Source organism: Macrotis lagotis, chromosome X, assembly GCF_037893015.1.
Source record: "Macrotis lagotis isolate mMagLag1 chromosome X, bilby.v1.9.chrom.fasta, whole genome shotgun sequence".
NCBI lineage: Eukaryota > Metazoa > Chordata > Mammalia > Peramelemorphia > Peramelidae > Macrotis > Macrotis lagotis.
Genome location: NC_133666.1, coordinates 20,527,368 through 20,551,365, shown reverse-complemented (window position 1 = coordinate 20,551,365; position 23,998 = coordinate 20,527,368). Strand labels below are relative to the sequence as shown.

Genomic DNA, 23,998 nt, shown 5'->3' with positions numbered 1-23,998 from the left:
AGCTTTCATGATTACTGCTTTGTAGCATATTTGAGGTCTAGTACTTTCAAGCTCCCTTACTTCCCACTTTTTTTCAATATTTCCCTCGAGAATTTTAACTGTTTTTCCTCCAGATTAATTTCATTTTCTTTCTAGCTTTATAACATAATTCTTTGGTAGTTTGAAATGAAACTGAATGAATAAATTAACTTGGGTAGTATTGTCATTTTAAAAAATATATTGGCTTGTTCTACCCAATGCTAATTAACATTTCTTCAATTATTTAAGGTTTTATCTCTGCAAAGATTGTTTTGTCATTGCACCATATATGGCTATTTAGACTCCCAAGTATTTTTTTATATTCTGTAGTATATTTTGAAATGAATTTTTTTCTTTACTTTCCTGCAGCTTTAATAATAGTCAGAAATGTTGATGGTTTATATATTATTCTTTGTCCTGCAACTCTGCTGCATGTATTTTCATTTAATTTTTAGTCAACTCATTGTTTTAGGATTTTCTAGATGAGCACATGATCTACAAAAAAGGGGTACTTGTTTCCTTTTAGCCTAAATCTTTAGTCCCTCAATTTCTTTTTCTTCTCATTTTGTGATAGCTGGAATTTTTCACACTGTTAAATTACACTAATGATAACAGACATTGTTGCTCTGTTGTATCTTATTGAAAAGGCACAGCCCTTTCTCCATTACAAATAATGTTCACTCAGATTTAGATAGCTACTACTTATCACAATAAGGAAAAGTCCATTTATTCTCATGTTTTCTAAGCCTTTAAACAGAAAAGCTCTTGGACTTTGTCCAAAAAAAATTTGGGACCTATCGATATAATCCTGTAGTTTTCATTGTTTTTGTTATTAATGCAGAATATTATACTGATAAAATTTCTTTATACTAAAACAACCCTGCCTCTTAAATCTAAAGTGATCATAGCATGTCCTTTCGATGACAATTTTAAGCCTATTATTTTACGGTAAGTTCTAATCATGAAATAAAAACTTCTATTTCTTTGGAAAAGCTGTCATTTTGAATAGATGATCTGGTACAGGTGAGTGAAAACCAAAACTAGGTAGGTTCTTGACTATTTCTAGGCTAATATTCAAAACTAAAGAGGATCTGACCTTTCAGACAGATGCTGTTTCAATAAAATAATCACAGCATTAAAATGTTTATTTTCTTCAAATTGAAATTCTAATCCTTGTTTAACACGTGATTTAAAAAGCTGAATTTTTTAAAATATGTAGATGATTTTTATCATAGTAGCAACTCAACACACAGGCTGTTACTTCAAACAAACAAATCTCCTGTGAGCCACTGTACACCCAATGAACACCTTTTATTTTTAGCTGCAGTCTACCAATGGTTAATTACAAGGATATGAGACTAAAGATGTTTTCTGATCAAAAAGAGAAGGAAATTCAAAAGCTTTTTAGCAAGATTGACGCCCAAAATGAGAACCCAAAGGAATTACAGAAAGAGGCAAGGATCTAAAAAAGATCTGCAGTTCTTATTTTGGGGAAGCTAGCTACTTAATAAAGTGACCGAAAGCTTTTAGGATGTTTATAATTTTTATTTTAAATCTCTGTTTCTCTGTAGCTATTAGAATTTTTTTAAATTCTTAGGGGAAATATGAGTGTACCTCTTTTCTAAAGGAGAGGGGGTGGTTCCCCACTTGTTTCAAGGATAAACAAAGGCAGGGGAGTAGCTGTTCACTTGTCATTTTGTTGCAAGGAAACACCTGGGAAAGCTGGGCTTCAGATACAGACCAGGTGATAAAGACACATGAGCACACTGACCAAGTTTAGGGAACTTGTAGGCCTGATTAACAGGGACCAAATGGTTACTATCTCAAGATTCTGTTGCCCAACACTGACCGTTCATTTACTTGCTAATCCTGAAATGGGAGAGGCAAAAGAAAATGTAGGTAATGTAGCTTTGGCCTTCATTTTTTGCAACCTCTGTGGCTTTTTTTCTCCTCTTATCCCTATTCGGAACAAGTCATAGCTACTTGAGGCCTACAGTACCTCTGTCCCTCACCGTAGCCTTCTGGGCTGATGACCTTAGCACAGCATCCCCTCACTCAAATTCACTTGTTTGTCATGGCATCACCTCCCTGATGCCATAGTCTTCCAGAACAAAGGCCAACTATCATCCTCACTTTGTAAAAACTTAAATACTGACATGTCTTTGAGTAGAAGGGCGTTATTTACACGTCAGTCCACTGTCATTCACTTTGTCCAGTCACAGCAAAACGTCAACCCCAAATCTTGTCCAGTAACGCTCGGTCTGCTCCAAACACATCCATAACCAATGCATCACTGTTTTGGCATTTTCTTGTTATGAAGTAACTGTCTTCGAATGCCGTGTCAGACGGTCTTAAAACTTGATGGGTCTGAATGAAGAAGACTGAATTACTGTTGGGGGAAAAGGGAGGGGGGGAGGGGATGGGGATCGAAAGAGGGGAGCAAGAGTGTGCGTGACTGTGTGTGTGTTCGCTATTTTTAAAAGTTTTCCACCAAGTTCCAATCCTTCTGTTGCACAAAGTTGGCTGAAAAAGTGAGCCTGGCAGCCGAAGGCTGAATCATGGGCTCCCTTGCTCCCAAGTGACCTCTTAGGGGGAGCCTTCAGTCCGGCTCCGCCCCCCCCCGGGAATGTAGACGATAGCTAGACAGAACTTCCAGATGTGGGAGGTAAATGCCCTCCTCCTCCCCCCTCCCTAAGGCTTGGGGGGAACTGGGCCGCCCCCGCGCCTTGTCCTGGCCAAAGTGGCGGAAGGGAGGAAAAGCCAGGCCCTGGCATTGCCCTGGCGCCGCCGCCCTCTTCCTCCCCATCCTTCGGCTCCTGGTCCTGGACTTGGGCTCAGCCCCGGGGGCAGAACGGAGAGGAGCGCGCGGGGGGCGGGGGGGGACAAGAAAAAAGAGCGCGCGCGCGCGCGAGCGCCGAGTCCACTCGGGGCAGGGTGCGCGCGCCGGAGCCCCAGCGGGTCCCCGACGGGGCACTACCTGCCCCTGGCGGGACCCAGAACTACGAGAGGAAATGTCAGGGCTGAATTCCCCGGGCCTGCCGGAAGGACTGAACTGACTGAGGCCGACGAGGCAGCGGAAGAAACGGCGACCCCATTGCCAGCAGGGGGGGGGGTTCTTCCCCCACACCTGCCTCCAACTTTGGGCCCCTCCCTCTCAGCCTGCCCAGCCGCTCACTTACCTTTCGAAGCAGCGCGAACGGCCGCTATCGCGCATGTGCAACCTGCGCCGCTTCCCTGACAGGAGACCTCGGCCCCGAGAAAAAACGTCTTCGGGTCAGCTGAGAAAGTGAAAGGCGGTGTCAGGCAGCACTTAGGCGGGGTCAGCCTTGGCGCATGCCCAGAGAGACCTTCCCGGGTGACGTTGGCGCATGCTCGATGACCATCACTCGCTTTCAGCCCCGCCAAGGCTTTTCCGGTTTTCCACGGCTTGGGGAGGAGGCCGAGGGGAGGAGGGAGGCTAGGAAAGGAAGGCAAGGATGGAAAAATGGAGAAGGGCCTAAGAAAAAGAAGGCGGGGCGGAGCCGTGCTGAACCGAACCCGCAGGGCAGAGCTGGAAGGGAGGGAATGCCACGGTTCATTGCTTCCTGTGAAAGAGGGGACCCCCCCCCTCGTTTTCATGAGAGCCTCTGCAGAAACTGGGAAGCACTTTGAGCCAGCAGATACCATATTCCGAAATAAATTGCAAATAGATACACGCCGCCCCCCCCCCCCCCAACAGGAGGAAACAGTAAATCTCTAAAGCTGAGCTAGAGAAGCTCACCAAAAAGGCAATTTTGACCGTATCCAAAGAATAGAGAGAGCTGATCTCGTAGAAAGACCTGCGTTCAAGTGTCTCTCTCACACATGCTGCCTGTGGGATCTTAGGAAAGCCGTTGGAACTCCCTGGCCTCATTTTGTGCTTCTGTAAAATGCGGAAGCTTAACTAGATGGCCTTAAAAGTCCCTTCTGACTCCAGGTCAACGATCCTGTGAACCCACACCGAGCAAGTCGCATGATCTTTCAATAACCTGGGCAATTCTACAACTATAAGTTGCAGAACTTGTGCTGAGAACTGCCTAGGTAAAGGGAGTTTCCTCATTGAAAGTTTCCTACGCCAATGAAATCAAAGACCACCTAAACGAATTGTTTTAGGTGTTTGTTCGAGCAAAATCAGTAAAACAACAAAAACTTTTTATCAAATAATCAAAAAGTATGGTATCTGATATATATATATTATATATATATATATAATATATATGGAAAGTTGCCTCCAACAACTGAGAACAAGAGCCTTTCCCTAATAAAGGATTTTCTAAAATAAAAAAATTTCCAAAAAATTGCAAAATTCTCCAGGGCATTAGTGAAATGGGGATTTTTCATCATGCCCTTCAAAGTGGAAACAGGACAAAAGAGAAACAAACCATATTGGAACGGCTCTGGGAAGATAGAACACAAATTCATAAAAGATGAGCAAGTGGTCAATGGATAGGGACAATTTTCAAAAGAAGAATTGAAAAAATTCTCCAAATCACTAATAATTTCTTTAATTTTGTTTTTAAATTTTTTTAAATTTATTTAAGGCAATGGGGTTAAGTGACTTACCTAAGGTCACACAGGTAGGCAATTACTATATATCTGAGACCAGGTACTCTTCACCATCTAGCTGCCCCCTCCAAATCACTAATAATAATAAGAGAAATGCATGATAAGACAATCCTTTGTTATTTCAAGCTGGAGAGACTGAAAAGACAAGACGGGAACACTAAAAGATACATTTTGAAGCTAGGAATTGCTTCATTCTTTCTGGAATGTACTTACCAAATATTTATTTCTTATGGATGTTTACTACTGTATCAGGCCCTGGGAGTACAAAAGTGAAATAATCAATTCTTACAGAGTGGGATACAACATGAACGTACATAAATATATACAGAATTAAAAACAAAGTATTTAAAAGAGAGTCCTCAGAAATTGACATACTACAATGTCTCACATTAGTAGATGCAGGCAATTGACTAGGGTTTTACGAAGCCTGATGAATCAACCAATGTAAGTTTAATTCTCCCAAAGAGAATTGCTGTGGCAATTATATTTGTAATATATATATGTATATATATATATATATATATATATATATATATATATATACACTTCTAACATAGACTCACCAAAAGTATCCTTTATAATTTAGATTCTTTTGATCACAGTATTCAAATGTTACAAATGCCCCAAATAAAGTCTATGTAATAATTTCCAGTCATACTGCCCCAAACCTATAAACATAGCACTAACATAAAACAATCTTACGGATTTAAGACATAAACATGAAACTAAACTTATTGCCAATCTAATAATATTAATCCAATTGAATTGAATTTTCCAAATCATCTGTAAGGAAACAAAAAAAAAATTCCATTCCATTCAACTATCAATTTTCTCAGTCTATACTGATTGTATTCAGAAACTAGCCAAGAGGATTTTTCCTGCTTTTAATGCCACACCTAGAAAAGTAGAGCACCTGCAATTCCAAGCAAAGATCAACTATTTCATGAATAACTGTCCTCAAACTCAATCTAAATGAAAAACCTAACATAAACATACTCAAACCCCACACAAATTCAGATTCTTATCTACTTAAATTTCAGTTACTAGGTGATTCCAGCTTCTTTTCAAAATTCACAGGAATACTGCTATCCAGGAAGTTAAGTTGTTCTTTTTGGTTTTTTTTTTTTTTTTTAGTTTTTTTGCAAGGCAAACAAGGTTAAGTGGCTTGCCCAAGTTTTGAACTCATTAGAAATCTGAAAACCAGGGGCGGCTAGGTGGTACAGTGGATAGAGCACCGGCCTTGGAATCAGGAGTACCTGGGTTCAAATCCAGTCTCATGACACTTAATAATTGCCTAGCCGTGTGGCCTTGGGCAAGCCACTTAACCCCATTGCCTTGAAAAATATAAAAAAAAGAAAAAAAAAAGAAATCTGAAAACTAAATACAACTCCCTGGTGGAGTAAATAAGTGTTTCTCAGGATGGAGTTTGCTGCACTGTAGGCATGGCAATCTCTGTCTCTATCACTATTCTCTTATTTCACTGATATCTTAAAAATAACTTCCCTTTCATTTGTTTTTCTACTTAATCCAATTCAGGATTGGAATCTTTTTAAATGAAAAGTCACTTGTGGCATTTTTTTTCCTATTGGAGAATCACAAATTGAAGACATTAATCTGGGCTTTAGATGACTTAATACTACTGTATTCAAACATATTTTTAGAATTTTCTGCTTTCAAAAACCTCTCTATATGTTTCTCGTTTTCTAAAATTGGATTTCACCTGCCTCATCAGTGTATAAACTTTTATTTCTTTTAATTCTCTTGACCAATTTTCCGTTTGGGGGCATTCCAAAACCTGTCCTATTTCAGTCCCCTTCCACCTTTGCTTCTGACTTTGAGGACTTTACCACCATGCCTCACACTCTTTCACACTCAAGTTTCCCTTAGCACCTGGGACCTTCTGACCCTGAAACATCTCTGCACCTCTCCAGCGCCTTCTCTCTCTGGGGAATTCTTTCTGGTGTCTTCATTTTGGGACTAGGCCTAGGACACCATGCTTCCAGATCTGGAGTTGTTTTATTTTTTAACCTGTATCTGCATCCTCAGTGCTTAATACCTAATAAATTCTTGTCGCCTTGCCTTTTTTTTTCTGTTTGGTTTTTGAAAGGCAATGGAGTTAACTGACTTGCCCAAGGTCACACAGCTAAAGCAGTATTAAATCTCTGAGGTCACATTTGAACTCAGGTCCTTCTGACTCCAGGGTCTATACTCTATCCACTTCACCACCTAGCTATCCTCTTGCTTTTTTTTTTAATTATCTGTTTAATCCAAACTGTTGTAAATCATGATATAACATTTCTCTTGATACTGATTCAATATTTAATTTTCTTTACAATATTGTTAATTTCTTACCATTTACTCTTTGCCTTCACATCATGTTTCACTATTACACTTCAGTTTCCTTTTTTTCCTCTAATAAATCTCCTTTGCAAATTAGGACAATATCCCCATTCATCTCAAATTCATTGCAAAAGTTGGCTTTTAGGTGATCATACCTAAAACTTTCAGTTTTCCTGGCAGCTTTATTGGCAGCTTTCAATTTGGTTTCCTCCCCAAGAACTAGTAAATATACATTCTAATCACTTTTAGGTGATTTTGCTTCTAATTTACCAGGCAATTAAATTCTGCCAAATCATTCAAAAGCTCACTGTGGTTGACTAAATTTAAATCTTTAAGTAAAATTTTACCTTTTTTAAAAAATTACTTACATTTTTTTCCTGAGGTAGTTCCTTTTCTCCAGCTTTCTTTCCTTCAAGTGTGGAGAGAAGAAGAAAATGAAGACAATACCTCAGTGTTCTTAAGCTTATAGAAACTGTAACATTTTAAATTGTGAAGTAGCTACAAAGGCTTTTTTCCTCCTTTTTTTCATAATCAGTGGAGAGAAAACTCTTAAACTGATTTCAGTTATGCTAAGCCTTGACCTTCTTTTTTTTTTTTTTAACTAAAGAGATTTCCACATATATATACAAAAAAAGATGTTGCTAGCAAAAAATATCATTCATTACAATCAGAACTGTACTTTAATTTTTATATTTTTGTAACATTGATTTTAAATTTTGAACTCTAAATTCTTTCTCTCCCTCCAGTCCATCCCCCACCAGTTGAGATACCACGAACAATGTGTACCCAATTTATATTAAATAATCCTTTTTTGGGAAAAAATGCTTTGTTCGAGAATCTTTATGTTTGAATTCTCTAAATATATTTTATTTGTTATTTATTTCTTCATGGTGATATAAAGGCTGAGTTCTCCTGGCACAGAGACATTTTAATATACTTTGTTCTCCATTCTGAGTCCCCTCACCCCCAGCAACTTGTCCTAAGTTGGGCACTTGGTCCTGACTTCATCTACATGGTGAGCCTCTGTTGTCTAAGCTCACTGACCCACAATAACCTGGTTCCCTCTCCAATCCAATCCAGGGAATCTGGTCTTTCTGGCAGAAAGGTATTTTTAGTCTAGTTTCACATTTCTGAAGATTGACTCTCAATAGGAAGATCTGTTGACCAATTTGAGCCAGAGACTGAAATGACCAGAATATTTTGAGCAAGCATTTCTGGGGGTAGTGGGGGAAATCCTTGCGCTCTTGTGGTCGAACATTTAAAGATCTGTCACTCCCTGGTCTTTAGCTCTCTAAACATAAAACAGTTGACACATATTTAGACTATTTAATAATAAGCATTGAAGAAAATGGGGCTGCTGGATGGCCCAGGGGATAGAATGCAGACCTGGATTCAGGAAAACCTGAGTTCAAATCCAACCTCAGGCACTAACTAGCTGTCACTTTACCCTGGGCAAGTCACTTTACCCTGTTTACCTCAGTTTCCTCATCTGAAAAATGAGCTTGCAAAATGACCAACCATTCCAACATCTTTGCCAAGAAAAGCCCAAAGTGGTTCACAAAGAGTCAGAAACAATTGAAAAACACTTGAACAGCAAATGAATAAAATAGCAAATGTAGGGTTTTAATCCATTTGGGAGTCCCTGGCCAGAGTGCCATGGAGTTAAGGGATTCTTTGAGGAGTTGGAAGCAATTAAACTCCTGTTCATGGAATGGGTGCCTAGTCTTAGTACTAGATAAGATCTACTGTCCCATTCCCTTCAAGGCATCATAAGAAATATGATATAATTAAAATTGATTTAGTCTCAGAGTAGGTAGTTAATTTACAGCTGGTAGAGGAAGGGTCAAAACTGGCATAATCTAAGTCTTACCATATTTAACAAACAGCTCAGACTCCTGGAGGCACTAGCTGTGTGACCCTGGGCAAGTCACCTAACCTCTTTGTGCTTTAGTTTCCTTATCTGTAAAATGGAAATAATAATAGCACAAGATTGTTGGAAGACCAAATGAAATAATTATAAAGCATAGGACCTTGGCACAGTGATAGAGCACTGGCCCTGGAAGCAGGAGGACCTGAGTTCAAATTTGGTCTCAGACACTTACTAGTGGTATGATCCTGAGCAAGTTACCTCACTCCAAATGCCTTCCCCATTCCCTCCTGGCACATAAGTAGGGGCCTGAAAAATACTTATTTACTTCTACCTAGAAGCAATTAGGGAGTACCAAGATCTGGGTATGCAATTAGAAAGACCTGAGTTTACCTACCTTCCAGGATGGTAGTGAGGATGAAATGACATCATCTTTGTAGAGGTTTTGACACAGGGTCTGACACATAGCAGGTTCTAACTAAATGCTTATTTCCTTCCTTCCTAATAGAAATAAGCAAAAATACCTTCCTATAATTGCCAGACTTGGCCTTTCTTTTGAAAAGGTCAGATTCTAAGAACCTAATCAGGAATCATCAAGACTGGGTATCTCTGCTCCAAAAAACAGCATTTAAGTGTTTTAAAGGACTCCAACTTCTATTTAGTTGCCATGGAAGTCTTTAGAAGAGAGGTCATCTTGGGCCCCTGCTGGCTTTCTATTAGTGATCAGAAGCCAAGTCTAAGATGCTTATTGTTGAAGAAAACATATTAATACTCAATTCTGTTTTAGACAAAAATCTGCCAAAAACAATTTTCATGAATTTACCATGATTCTAAAACCAAGAATTTCTGATTTAGAGAAAATTTCTAGTTTCTACAATTAAACTGACATTGTTCCTTATTCTGAGTAAGGCACTGTGCCAAGTTACAAATAATATCTTATATCATCCCTACAACAACCTGGAGAAATGGATTATTGCCATCCCTAGTTTACAGTTGATGAAACTAAGTCAGACAGAGGTGAAGTGACTGACTTAGTCAAACATCTAATAAATGTCCTTCTGACTCCAAGTCCAGTGCTCTCTGCAGAGAACCACTTAACTACCTCATAATTGATGTCATTAAAGAACCTCTTGTTGGATCGAAGTCAAATGCACCTGGATACCAGACATCAATGTCTTTCTAAGCATACAGAGTGAATGGACTATAATTTGGGGAAGGGCTTACAACCAATTTAAGTTGAGGGGTAAGCTTAGGTTTCATAATTATATACTAATCCAGTATAACAGACTTTACAAAACTCAATAGGCTTTTTCCTTCTATTCATTACCTTTATCAGTATCCTACTGAGGCTTCCTGGATAGAATACTCATGAGAATGGAGTTACTTAGTTATTTGTGGGGTTAAAATGCCTTTTATAAAGACATAAATAGAAAATGGATCTGGTCCTTTTAATGAAGTTTCTAAGAACCTTTCTCCACTATAAAAACAAAGGAAAAAGCTTTATTTTTCTTGGAAGATTGAAGTGAAAAGAATAAACATTTATATAGTATTTATTATGTGTTAGGTGCTATGCTAAATATTTTTTTTAAATATTATCTCATTTGATCCTCACAACAACCCAGTGAGTAGGTACTATTAATATTTCAATTTTACAGTTGAGGAAATTGAGATTAAGTGATTTGACCAAAGTCACACACCTAGTATCTCAGGTCAGATTTGAACTCCATTCACCGCACACCACTTGACTACCATTGTAATAGTAGGCTTACCACAATTGTTTCTCCAAAGTAATCACTTCCTCTTAGATTTTTTTCATTTAGAAAAATTCTTATCTATTTAGTAGTTTGTTTTCCCCAGTTCCATGTGAAAACAATTTTTAAAATTTATATTTTAAAATATTGAGGTCCAAATTCTTTCCCTTTCTCCCTCCTCAGATCCCATCCCCTACTGAGAAGGCAAGCAATTCAATATAACTGAGGTATGTGTAGTCATGCAAAACATTTCCCTAATAGTCATCTTTGTGAACAAAAACAATATTTTGTAAAACTAGACAATATTTTCCTTTGTGCATTTTTAAAATTCATTTGTAAATTTCCCATCTTTAGAATGCACTTCTGTTGAAGATTTACACTTGTGATTTTGGGAAGCTAGAAGTTCAAAACTGGTAACTCTAGAAAAGAGATTAGCTTGGCCTGTGATGCTTTGCCCATAAAGTGTAAATCTTCAACAGAAGTGCATTCTAAAAATGGGAAATTTACAAGTGAATTTAAAAAATAATGAAAAACTCCATTCAATACGTTTGCTACATAAAGGAAAAGATTTTATTTTTAGGTTTTTGCAAGGCAATGGGGTTAAGTGGCTTGCTCAAGGCCACACAGCTAGGTCATTATTAAGTGTCTGAGGTCACATTTGAACTCAGGTACTCCTGACTCCAGGGTTGGTGCTCTATCCACTGTGTCACCTAGCTGCCCCAAGGAAGATATTTCTTAAAAATATGTAATACATCGTAGAAGAGTTTTTAAGTACAGTAATTTATAAACGAAGATTTATGTTTATACACAATGTGAAATGTATTTCTATGGCAGACTAATCTTTTGGTAAACAGTTCTAGGCCTCAAACTATTAGACATTTCTACTTAGATGAATCATAGAAAACACCCCTGTCACCCCTCCTTCTAACTACCTTGCCTCTTCTAATATCCCTATTTCTATCGGTTTTTCTTCAATTTTCTTGCCGAGAGAGATAGAGGAGAGAGACACAGAGAGAGTGAGCAACAGAGACAAGATACAGATAGACTGAAGCAGAGACAGACTATGAGAAACAGAGAGACAAAATGAAAGAGAGAGTCAGAGTGGGTGGGAGCCAAAGGGAGAGAAAGACAGACAGAGACAGAGATGGAAAGACAGATAGGAGAGATGGAAAGACAGAGAGAGAGACAGAGAGAGAGAGAGAGAGAGAGAGAGAGAGGCAGAGGGAGGGTTAGTGAGAAAAAGAGACAAAGATGGAGAGGGAGGGGGAGACAAAGAGAGACAAACAGACAGAGATAGACCGACAGAGAGACAGAGAGAAAGAGAGACAGAGGGAGAGATGGAGGAAGAGGGAGGGAGAGAAAGAAACAGACTTAGAGAGACAGAGACAAAGAGAGATAGACACAGAGACAGAGAGAAATAGAGAGATAGCCTTAGAGAGACAGACAGAAACAGAGACAGAGACAAAGAGAGATAGAGAGACACAGAGAGCGATAGAGAGAGACTGAGAGACAGAAATAGATGCAGAGACAGAGGGAGACTCACGGAGGGAGAGAGAGAGTCAGAGAGACAGGAACAGACTTAGAGCGACAGACAGAAACAGACACAAAGAGAGACAGACACACACACAGAGACAGAGACAGAGAAAGACAGAGACAGAGAGACAGACAGGAGAGAGAGAGAGAGAGAAGGGGAGGGAGGGGGAGAGAGAGAGAGAGAGAGAGAGAGAGAGAGAGAGAGAGAGAGAGAGAGAGAGCAAGATTCCTATTATGAAGTTAATTCCCAATTTATTAATCTATTATCTATCCATTTTAGATTTTATTAATCTAAGGCTGTTATCTACTGTGTGAGATGGGGGAGGTCCCAGAGGGACCAGCTCAGTTATTGATTGCTCTGGATACCTGAGCAATGACAACAGTAGATTCATAGAAGGGGCTAGGATACCTGGAAAATAGGAGAGAACTCTGTACCTTCAGTGCCTGGATCAGGGGTTCTCTGCTCATTCTAATAGGAGATTAACCTTCAGTTTCCCTATTTGTAAAAATTGAAGTACATGGTCTTTCTAAAAGATCCTTTGCAGACCTGCTGTTGTATGTGTTCTAGTCCTTTACATCTCTAAATCCTTTTGATTCCCATCCCATGCATCAGAATACAAACCAGAGATGCGAACTAGGAAACCTGGGGCCTCTGACTGGATCCATGGCTGAACCATGAGACTCCTGAATCCCATCCCTGGGGGAGGAGGAGCAGGTCAAATGAGTTGATCTGAAGGACCAGGAGCTAAAGAATCAGGATGCCTGGATTCTTTTGTAGAGCTCGGGGTTGGATTTTCAGGTCATCTAAGGGGCAAGGATCAGCTTGGTGATGCAAGGAAAACACTGGCCCCAGAGTCAGGAGGATCTGAGTTCAAAAGTGACCCCAGATACTTGATACTAGTTGTATAAAAACTTGGGTAAATCACTTAATCCTGACTGCCTTGCCTTAAGGGTCATCTCTTCACATGCCAGGATACCTGAACAGAGCACAGCATTCCATGCCCGAAGACCCAAGGCCCTGCAGGACTCCATTATATACCCAAATCCCCCTACCCCAAGCATTCTTTCAAGAGACTTCCCCCTTCCCAATCTTTTTGTCTGTAGCTTAGACCATGTCTGGAGTCTTTAGGAGACAGAGAGACAGAGAGTCAGACACGGACAAGGGAGAGGAAGGAAGGGAGGAGAGAGAGAGAGAGAGAGAGAGAGAAGAGATGGAAGATGGAGAGGGAGGAGCAGGCTACTGGATGAGATACTAATGTTCACACACTGGAAAATGTTGGAAAATTGTTTTTAGGCTTGGTGGGGTTTTTTTTTTTGGTTTTTATAAGGCAATAGGGTTAAGTGACTTGCCCAAGGTCATACAGTTAGGTCATTATTAAGTGTCTGAGGCCCTATTTGAACTCAGGACCTCCTGACTCTAGGGCCAGTGCTCTATCCACTATGCCACCTAGCTGCCCCAAGATGTTGGAAAATTGGGCAAAAAAACTGGAAATGGTCTCCCAATCTGACACCACACAAGTTATCTCAGGGTAAACACAGTCCTTTGCCTAGCTTAATGGGTTGAACTTCAAGGGTCAGATTCACTGGTTTTTCAAGATAAAGCAGACTAAGGTCAGGATAGATGGGACTGAGATTGTATTTAGGATTGTATATAAGTGTTTCAGCCTGAGTTGCTGCAAGGGCTCTGAGTGCCCAAGGATGTGTTTCCCTAGGAGCACCCAAAGATTTGGTGGGCACAGTGAGCAGCTGTGGAGACTCACTGATTGGACAACTGGTGGAACCTTTTATAGATGAACAGAGATACCTGCCAGGGTTGGAAGTAGGGAATACACATTTGGTCACAATGATCTTGTCTTCATTCCTTTTGGTGATGGCAGTGACCAACAGAAGCAGTGGTGAGGTCAAGAGCAACATAGTTGAAGGTGGGTTGGGGAAAAGATCTAAGAGAAACAGAGAAAAAGGAGTAATAAAAACATGCCCTGAAATATAGATTCAGAAATTAATCAAGTGAGACTGAGAAAAAATGAGTTATAGAGGTGGAGAGATGGCAGCCCAAACAGAAGATATAACCTGGGACCTGTAGGGAGGGTAGCAGAGACTAGGAGGAGGCAGGAAAAGCAAATATAGATCAGCACACAGAGAAAGTAAAGATAAGAGCCAAAACACCAAGCTAGAGAGGTGTTCCCCCCCTTGAGAGTGTCTTACAGGGAAGATTTAGCACAGGAGGAGGTTTATTCCTAATTTAGATGTCTGTCTCTCCCTTTTTGTCTTTTCCTCTGTCTCTATTTAAAAAAATGTTATCCCACCTCCATGATGCCTATTTTAGGAAATTTGCCTAGACCACTGAGAGGTCAAGCAACTAACTCAGGGTCATAAAGATATTATATGTCAGAGATGGAACTTGAATTCATATTTTCCTGGCTCCAAGGCTGGCATATTCTTTTCACTTGGCCTTTTGTAAGATCAGAAAAGAATATCATATAGTGAGAGTAAGGAATGGATAACTCGAACTCTCTCTCACTTCCTATATCAGATCAGTTGCTAATTTCTGTCATTTCTGCCTTTGCAACATCTCTTGTATGCATGCCCCCTTTCATCTCTGACACTGCCACCATTTTGGTGCAAGCCCTCATCATCTCACACCTGTTCCATTGAACTAGCTGGCTGGTTGGAGACTTCTAGTCTTTCAATATTCCAGTACATCCCCAACTTAGTTTTCAAATTGATCTTCTGAATGTGCAGGTCTGACTAACCATAGTCACCTCCCTTCTCAACAAACTTCCATGGCTCCCTATTTTCTCCAGGATCAAATATAAAAATCTTCTATTTAGCCTCCCCAGTCCTTTAGAACTTGGCCACTTCCTACTTTCCCAACCTTCTTACACCTTATTCCTCTCTATGTACTCTGCAATCCAGCCTCCTTGTTTGTTCCTTACATATCCTCTGACTCCATGCATTTTCCTCTCTCCCTTCTTATCTCTGCCTCCTGAGATTCTACAAGTCTCAGTGAAAATCCTATCTTCTGCAAGAAACCTTTCTCAGTCCTCCTTATTTTTAGCACTTTCTTTCTGAGATTATCTATAATTTATCCTATACATATCTTATTTGTACACATCTATTTGCATATTCTTTCCCCCATTAGACTAGAAATTTCTTCAGAGCAGTGACAGTTTTGCCTTTCTTTGTATATCCAGGGTTAACCCTGTGCTTGGCACAAAGTAGGCAATTTAATAAATGCATATTGACTTGAATTGAACTCTGCACTGTTATCCACAGACTGTAAAGTGAACTAGAATAAGGCCTCTAGCAAATTGAATAGATTTGTAATGAAAAATCTATGGAAGAACACAAAAGAGAATTGCATGCGCTGTGTTGCAATCTTCATCAATGAAGAAAACACTCACTTGGATGAGGTCATGGATCCTTTGAAGTATCAAAGGATATCTTTCAGTACCCAATACAATGTTGTGGGTTTGTTTATTTTTTAATATACCAGGTAATTAAAGTGTTTGAACCAATGAGGGAAAAAAAGAGGAACTGCATAGGAGGAACAGTGAGATGGCTAGTTTGTCTAGATTGTAGAATGTGTGAAGAGGAGTAATGTATATATAATAAGACTGTTCAAAACAGGGAAAGAAAAATGGGAAAAAGATACAGGATTAATGGACAAGAAAAGGAAAGAGGGAAAAGAATGGAAATTCAAAGAATGAATAGAAGTTCAGAGGATATGGGGACTTGGTTCCTGGTAGAAAAGTAGAACAAAGGTTTCCAATCTATTATCCTCTTTCAGTCTTGTTCCTGAAGTGAGTTTTGCATTGACCACTATTCTCATTATGGAAATGGAAAGAATTTGAAAGGGATTTTCTAAAAGCAAATTAGATGGTAGATTGAGGTTTTAGGATGGCATTAAGGCAAGGTAGATGTAATGTCTAAGGGCTTCTCTGGCTATCTACTATAAAAAGCTAAGATAACTCCTGGGTTCATTTAGCAATTAACATCAATAAACATCATTCAGACTCCTATATTTTAGGCATTATTTGAGAGACTGGGTAAAAAAAAAAGACAAAAGTGTTTTGTGTCCCTGCTTTTAAGGAGCTTTCATTTCATCAGATAGAACAGATAGATAGATAGATAGATAAAAAATAGATACAATGATTGAATACCACTTACAGATGAAGGGTAGAGTTGGGAAAGGCTTCATATAGAAAGAAAGTGATGCTTTAGTTAAGTCTTTTTTTTAAGGTTTTTGCAAGGCAAATGGGGTTAAGTGGCTTGACCAAGGCCATACAGCTAGGCAATTATTAAATGTCTGAGACCGGATTTGAACCCAGGTACTCCTGACTCTAGAGCCACCTGCCCACCCCTGCTTTAGCAAAGTCTTAAAAGGACCCAGTGATTTCAAGAGATTAAGGTAAAGAAGGAGTGCATTCCAGGCTTTTTTTTAGGCAAACGGGGTTAAGTGGCTTACCCAAGGCCATACAACTAGGTAATTATTAAGTGTCTGAGACTGGATTTGAACCCAGGTACTCCTGACTCCAGGACCGGTGCTTTATCCACTACGACACCTAGCCGCCCCCATTCCAGGCTTGAGGAAACAGTCAATGCAAAGTCATGGAGATGGGAAATGAAGTATTATATACAAAGAACAGTAAGTCATTTTGACTATACTGTTGAGTGTGTAGAGGGAAGTAATATACAATAAGGAGGGGAAAGGAGGATGGGAAAGGTTATGAAGGGCTTTATATGCCAAATAGAGCTCATAGGTTATTTCTCCATTCCTACACGGAATAGGTCACAGGGTTGCCTTCAACCAGTGGTAGATGGAAGCAGGGAGCAGCCTAGGCTTAAAATGCCATCAGATGGCAGCAGAGAGCAGAGAATAGCTCAACAAAGCAATCAAACAGTCCTACACAACAACCTGTAACTCTGACATTATTACTTGACCAGCAGTTAATGGAGCCTGCTCTGCAAGGAGCAGGAAATGGCAGAAAGTTCTTTTTGGAATATTAGCCCTGCTTGGATTATATCTCTTCCTTATATGTTCCATACATGCATCCTAGTTATATGCATTCTCTACATAGGTACCCCTTTCCTATACTTGTTCCTAGGTCATATGTAAGCCATATGCATTTTCTTGCATTCACCAGTAGTGTAAAAATCCATAGGACAATGTATCTCCATATCTTTGGGGGAAAGTTTTCTTCATCATTTAATTTGCTGTACTGTTTAATTAAATGTCATTGGCTTTGAACTAATTGTTCTCTTGTTGGTTTGGTAAAATAAACACCAATGGGGGCTCATGATCTATGAGTTTGGGTGGATGCTTACCCAAGGATAGCTTTTACAGGGATCATATGTGAGAGAACCTAAGGTTACAAGATGAAGAAGCAGATGGAGAGAGATAGAGGTGGGAGGGGAATTTACATTAGATAGTATAATAATGAGTTAATGCAGAAAAATAAGAGGCAAAGAAAAAGTGACAATTATCACTTTAATTCTTCAGATGTAAGGTGATGATACTCATTAAATAGTGTTGTAAAAGAGAAAATTCACTTTGAGGTTTGTTTTTTGGGCAGTTATAGTAGTCAATGAATAGACTACATAAGCAACAGAGTGACAGATATTCTTATGGATGTTAATATGTATATAGGTTTTCACAGTACTCAGAAGCTATCAACTGTAATTCATTCATATTGACCAGAATTATACAGCATTCTCAACAAATAATCACCCAGTCTTCAATTGAAGACCTATAGCGTAGGTTTATCCTTGATCTCCAAAGCAACCCCCACATTCCACTTTTGGACACCTCTAGTAGTCAGGGAAGCTCTACTTTACATCCAGCCTAAATCTGCCTTTCCATAACTTTGACCTATTATTTCCAATTGTGTCCTCAGGGGACTAGCATAGCACATCTAATCCATGTGTCAATTGACAGCGCTTCAATATTTGAATTCAGCAATCTTTTTTTGCCCTACTGTCCTACCCTTTGACAAATTTTCTCTTCTCCAGACTTGATGTTTAGTAATGTCCAATTCTTCATGACCCCATTTGGGGTTTTCATTTTTTTTAATGGACATGTTAGTCATTTTATTTGCATAATTCCAAAATAATTTTCAAAATGGTTGTAACATTTCACAGCTCCACCAATAATGTATTAGTGTGTCTACCATTCCACAATCCTCTAACATTAATTTTTTATATAAAGTTATTTATTTTCCCAACTATATTAAACATAGTTTTCAATATTCATTTTCTAATATTCAATATTCATTCAATTTCAACATTCAATATTCATTCAAGATTTTGAGTTTCATATTTTTCTCTGTCCCTCCCTTCCCTCTCCCCTCCCCTTAACAGCAAATAATATGATATAGGTTGTACATGAATAAATATGTTAAATATATTTTCATATTAGACATGTTGTAAAAGAATAATCAGAACAAAAGGGGGAAAACTGTGAGAGGGAAAAAACCATAAAGGATAAAACAAAATTTTAAAATAGAAAATAGTTGGTTTTGGTCTACATTCATACTCCATAGTTCTTTCTCTGACTATAGATGCTATTTTCCATCACAAGTCCTTTAGAAATGTCTTTGATCATTGTACTGCTAAGGAGAGCTAAGTCTATCATAGCTGATCCATTTGGGGTTTTCTTGGCAAAGATAATGGTGTGGTTTGTCATTTCCTTTTCCAACTCATTTTACAGATGGAAACCAAGGCAAGCAGGATGAAGTGACTTGCCCAATGTCTTGAAGCTAGTAAGTTTGAAGTCAGATTTGAATTCAGGTCCTCCTGACTCCAGATCAGGCACTCCATTCACTTTGCCACTTAGTTACCCCTGTTAGATATGTCAAATTCCTTCCATCAATTCTGGCTTATGATCTCATGTCACTTATCCCTTCTAGTTAACACTTTTCATCTCTATCAATCATCTTCCTAAAATGTAGTTTCCAGAATTGAACACAAGATTTCAATTGTAGTCTAACCAGGGCAGAAGACAGTGAGACTACCACTTTCCTGGTTATACTTCAATGAACCTGAGTGAAGAGTAGATCAAAAACCATAACTTTTCAACTGCTGCAGATTTCTTTCCTTGTTGTCCCATAGGATTTAATCTAATGTGCTGGAGGCCTCCTTCTAGGACTTTCTAAATTTCACTGGCACTAGTGTAGCAGTCAAATTGTTCTTTTGTTGACCCTTGTTTTCAAAGCATTTTTCGAACCTTTCCTTTCCTTTCCTTTCCTTTCCTTTCCTTTCCTTTCCTTTCCTTTCCTTTCCTTTCCTTTCCTTTCCTTTCCTTTCCTTTCCTTTCCTTTCCTTTCCTTTCCTTTCCTTTCCTTTCCTTTCCTTTCCTTTCCTTTCCTTTCCTTTCCTTTCCTTTCCTTTCCTTTCCTTTCCTTTCCTTTCCGTTTCCTCAGTGATATGCCTTATGTGACTTCTTGAAATATATTCTAGACTATTTGGGCCCATAATAGATCTTTCTGTTTCTTTTTAGGGCACCAAGATCTTTGATTCTTCAGGGATCATGATGTCCCCAAATTAGCAATCATCTTTTTGTCTAAAAGGTATACTTTTAGGGCAGTTGGGTGGTGCAGTGGATAAAGCACCAGTCTTGGAGTCAGGAGAACCTGAGTTCAAATCTTACTTTAGACACTTAATATATACTTAGCTGGGTGACCTTGGGCAAGTTATTTGACCCCATTGCCTTGTTAAAAACAAAAAAGGTATACTTTTGCTCTGGGCAGGAGTTTGGGATCACTGAAAGCACAACATAACTTCCAAATACAACCTAATCTATTCTTTTCTTACTATTTAACTCTGTACTTAAATCTTGGACATCTGTAGCATAGCACCAGTCTTGAATATATGCACTGATTTACTGACTTGATGAATTGGTCATGGAACTGCATGTCAGAATTTGGACAATAAGCATCCCTCATTCATTTAGTTTTCCTGTTGGATTATTAAAGTGACTTCTTTGGATGAATCATAAATCCCATCGAGCAGACTCTGTCATGACCTAAGATTCAATGTAAAGAGGACAAGAAGAACCCTTTTCCTTTGGATCTTGCTTGTGATGTTCTCTAGGATGATAGCAAGCAGCTTTGGTGGGCAGATACCTGCTTATTTTATGCCTGGCTTAGTATTCTCTCTTTTTTAGTTTTTTGCAAGGTAAATGGGGTTAAGTGGTTTGCCCAAGGCCACACAGCTAGGTAATTATTAAGTGTCTGAAGTTGGATTTGAAATTAGATCCTCCTGACTCCAGGGCCAGTGTTCTATCCACTGTGCCACCTAGCCACCCTCTTACAGGGTGGTAGAACAATAATCTCTATTGCTTCATTTACCCAGGAATCTTGTATGAGCTTAATGTAAATATGAGAGAATCCTTATTGGAGAATCTATAAGGCTGTATTTGTTCTCCCAGGTCAAATTTTTTTTTGTAATCAACAAAAAATAAACACAGTAGAACCTTGTTTTTTTCTGTACCTTTCAGTCTATTGTGTCATTCTAAAGATATGATTGGCTGTAGGGAACTGTTTTCAAAAGCGCACTTATTTACCTCTCATATTTTCATAGTATAATTGGGGGATGATTGATTTACTAGACCCTATCCCACTCAAAGTAAGAGATAAGATGCCCAGTCAATCAAATTCATTTATAGACTTTAAATTAAATGGCAAAAGACCTTTGAACTGAAATGACCTAAACAAAAGTCATGTTCCAATAAGGCTCAGGAACATTCATAAATTATCAAACAGGTTGAGAAGCAATTCATTTGAGAGATAGGAGTAAGTTTAGGAAAGATATTATAAAGATCAAATGACAGACCTTGGCTACATATTGGATATGGAAAGCAAGAGTGAAGAATAGAGGGGGATACTGAGATTTCAAGCCTGGGTGACTTGGAGGATTGTTAATACCATCAACAGTAATAAGTACATTGGGAAGAGAAGAAATGAGATGAGGGAAGAAAAAAGAGAAAGGGGAGGAAAGATGAGTTCTGTTTTGGAGATATTGAGTTTAAGATGTCTGTGGAGTGTCCTATTTGAAATACCTACGAGGGGTTTGGTGATAGACAAGTTCAGACTGGATAAATAGATCTGAGAATTATCTGCATAGAGAAGATAATTGAACATCCACATTTCTTGGATATGTTCCTTTCCTTCTACTCACAAAACCACCACCCTGGTTCAGGATCACCTTTTGCCTGGATTTTCGAAATTGCCTCCTAATTAGCCTCCCTCCCTCAAGTGTTTCCCAACTTCATCCTTCAAACTGCTGCCAAAGTGATTTTCCTAGAGCTTAGGTCTAAGCATATCTCTCCCCTACTCAATAAATTCCTGTGACTCCCCATTACCTTTAAGATAAAGTATCAACAACTGTTTGCTATTTAAAACTCTTCACCACATGGGTTCTTCCTGTCCTCCTTTCAGTGAACTCTCTCGGAGCCAGCTAGACTGGCCTAATTGCTATTCCTCATACAAGATGTTACATTTCCTTTATACCTTTGTAATGACTGTCCCCCATGTTTTGAATGTTTTCTCTCCTCACATCCACGATTTAGAATCCTTGAGTTTCTTCGGGATTCGGTTCAAATCCCACATTCTGCAAGAGGCCTTTTCTCCAGCTACTAGTACCTTCTCTTCTAGGGGTACTTTCCATCTAACTCTTTTTGAATATCATATGAGCCTTATTATATACATTTTGTAGCCTTGTTAAAATGGAAGCTCTTTGAAGGCAGGAACTGTTCTTCTCTTTGTATTAGCTTGGTGTCAGTGTCAGGAAAGCTCAGAAAACAGTCTGAATGAAGAGGATAAGCACTTAGTGAATGTTAATTGATCTATTATCCGATTACATTTTTTTTGGTGGGAGGAAGGCAATAAGAGTTAAGTAAGTGACTTGCCAAACCTGTAAACCTACAACTAGTATGTGTCTGAAGTCAAATTTGAACTGACTTCAGGGTCAGTGATCTATCCACACCACCACCAAGAGCTGCCTTATAGCTGATTACTTTTGGCCCCATATCTCTTATTCTGTTCCTGACAAAAGGGAAAAAAAAAACATATATTCTAGGAGCAATCAATCCTGCTGTCAGTTACAGGCTTAACTCAAGTGGAACATGATTGTTAGAACTTTTCATTATTTTATACTTAATAAGTAAAAGAAGAAAATATGGTACTACTGTGAAAAAGTATCCATCACTGGTAGAGAAATGCCTGGGCCTGCAGAGGCACACAAACCTTCCCATATACTTATAGGGCATGAGAAAAGGCACATTAGGCCTGGCACATTATCCCTGTTGCCATCTGGCTGCACTGTATGACTTCCCCAATCGCATTTGACTGCTCCTGCTGACACTTCCTGTTCCCCCCTTCTCCTCTGCACCTTTATCCCATGGAAGAGGGAAGAAGAGGAGACATGAGCCTGTTCTGCCTTTAGCATTCTACCCTGTGACTGGTGACATACATAGACAGAACAACTGTTCAAATACAAACCACTCCCTCTAGGACAAGCTACCTATCTGCCCCTTCTAACAGTGAATGAAAAATAATAGGAGTGCCAAGGCCCCTTAGAGCAATCTAAAATAAGGCTGAGAGATTATAGTGGGGATATTGCTGGGATCCCTTTCTGTCCAGCAACTCACAAAATCAACTGAATCAGAATCCAGGAATGATTTTCTTGACTTCAAAACCAAACTTGTTTCTTATGACTTCAACTTGTTCCTAGTTCTCCCTTTTGTGAGCAATTCTAATTCCTTTTCCACGTGATGGATGTTAAAACACTTGATGATGGCCTATTTTCTCCTATTTCTTCTCTACAGTCCATATTCCCAATTATTTGAAAGAATTCTCAACATCTAGTCATGCTTTCTCTCTCATACAAGTAATCACAGCCTAAAATTAACATTGCAGCTACATAGTTGTATCACTAAGTGTAACCTACAGACCAGAACTGAAGTTCTGGAAACAAGGACTAGTTTCATTCTAGAATACTTTTAAGGTTTGTAAAGTGCTTTCCATAAGATCCCATTTGCTCCTCAGAACCTAATGAAGTTAAAAGCTCACTAATCATGATATTTAGGTTAATCCTGTAACCTAGGTTTGCACTAGGAAGGTCAGAATTTGACTCTTTCCCACATCTCTCTAGCAAAAGAAAAAGGGCCCCCTACATTCCCTTGCAAGCACATAGGATTAACCAGGCATCGTCTATGGGAAAGCTTTTATTTAATCCATCAGAAAAAAAAATGCAATCTACTCATAACCAAATCCAGAAACACTCAAGACAATCAATCTTCCCTCTGTGGTGAGTTCTTCCCAAGGACATATTCAGTTTTCCAAACACATAATACTATACTGGGTAATAACACTCCCAAGCTGTATGAAGGTGAAATAAGAAACCCATCTTATCCCCTTGTCCATTCTGAAACCGTGAGTTCCACCTTCCAGGGAGCTACATGACCTTCCCAACTTCTGTACTATCTTGAATGGGTTCCCACAACAGGGGAAAGCACTTAGTATCACTAAAGAATTCAGATTCACTAATGAGTCAAATAATCCATTCCTATAGCGAGCCCCATCTTCCAGGTCCTTTGACCTTTCCAACTAATAAAGCTAGCTTGTATGAGGCCCCTCTAACTGGGGAAAGCACTTTTGATCACTGAAACATTTAGCTTGACCCAGGTATTCCTTGAAGCTTGACTGCTCCCTCCATTAACTTCCAACCCAGGATTCACTATCACCAGGAAAGAGATTATAGTGATACTCCAGTTTAATCATTATTGTCTATTCTCATGGACCATGATGCTTATGTTCTGCTACTATTGAGAAGACTGGTTCCATATCATTCACTGGCAAGCTGTGATGGATGCATTTCTAGGGCACTATTCCCAGCTCTAACATAG

At 39.1% G+C, this 23,998-nt stretch overlaps 1 protein-coding gene across 7 annotated transcripts in view; it reads right to left on the bottom strand.

Annotated features, from left to right (window-relative positions):
- The window catches only part of XIAP (X-linked inhibitor of apoptosis), a 65,264-nt gene that overhangs the window by 33,385 nt on the left and 7,881 nt on the right, over window positions 1-23,998 (bottom strand). For 2 of the 7 annotated variants that reach the window (XM_074200213.1, XM_074200209.1), the window contains exons 2-6: window positions 13,898-14,033; window positions 7,311-7,351; window positions 4,816-4,857; window positions 4,600-4,677; window positions 3,198-3,296 (exon numbers count right to left, since the gene is read on the bottom strand). The gene's annotated coding sequence lies outside the window, so the exon portion shown is untranslated. Of the gene's footprint in view, window positions 1-2,174; window positions 2,386-3,197; window positions 3,544-4,599; window positions 4,678-4,815; window positions 4,858-7,310; window positions 7,352-13,897; window positions 14,034-23,998 lie in introns of those variants that run through there. The other 5 variants (XM_074200212.1, XM_074200211.1, XM_074200210.1 and 2 more) reach the window with 5 other exon arrangements.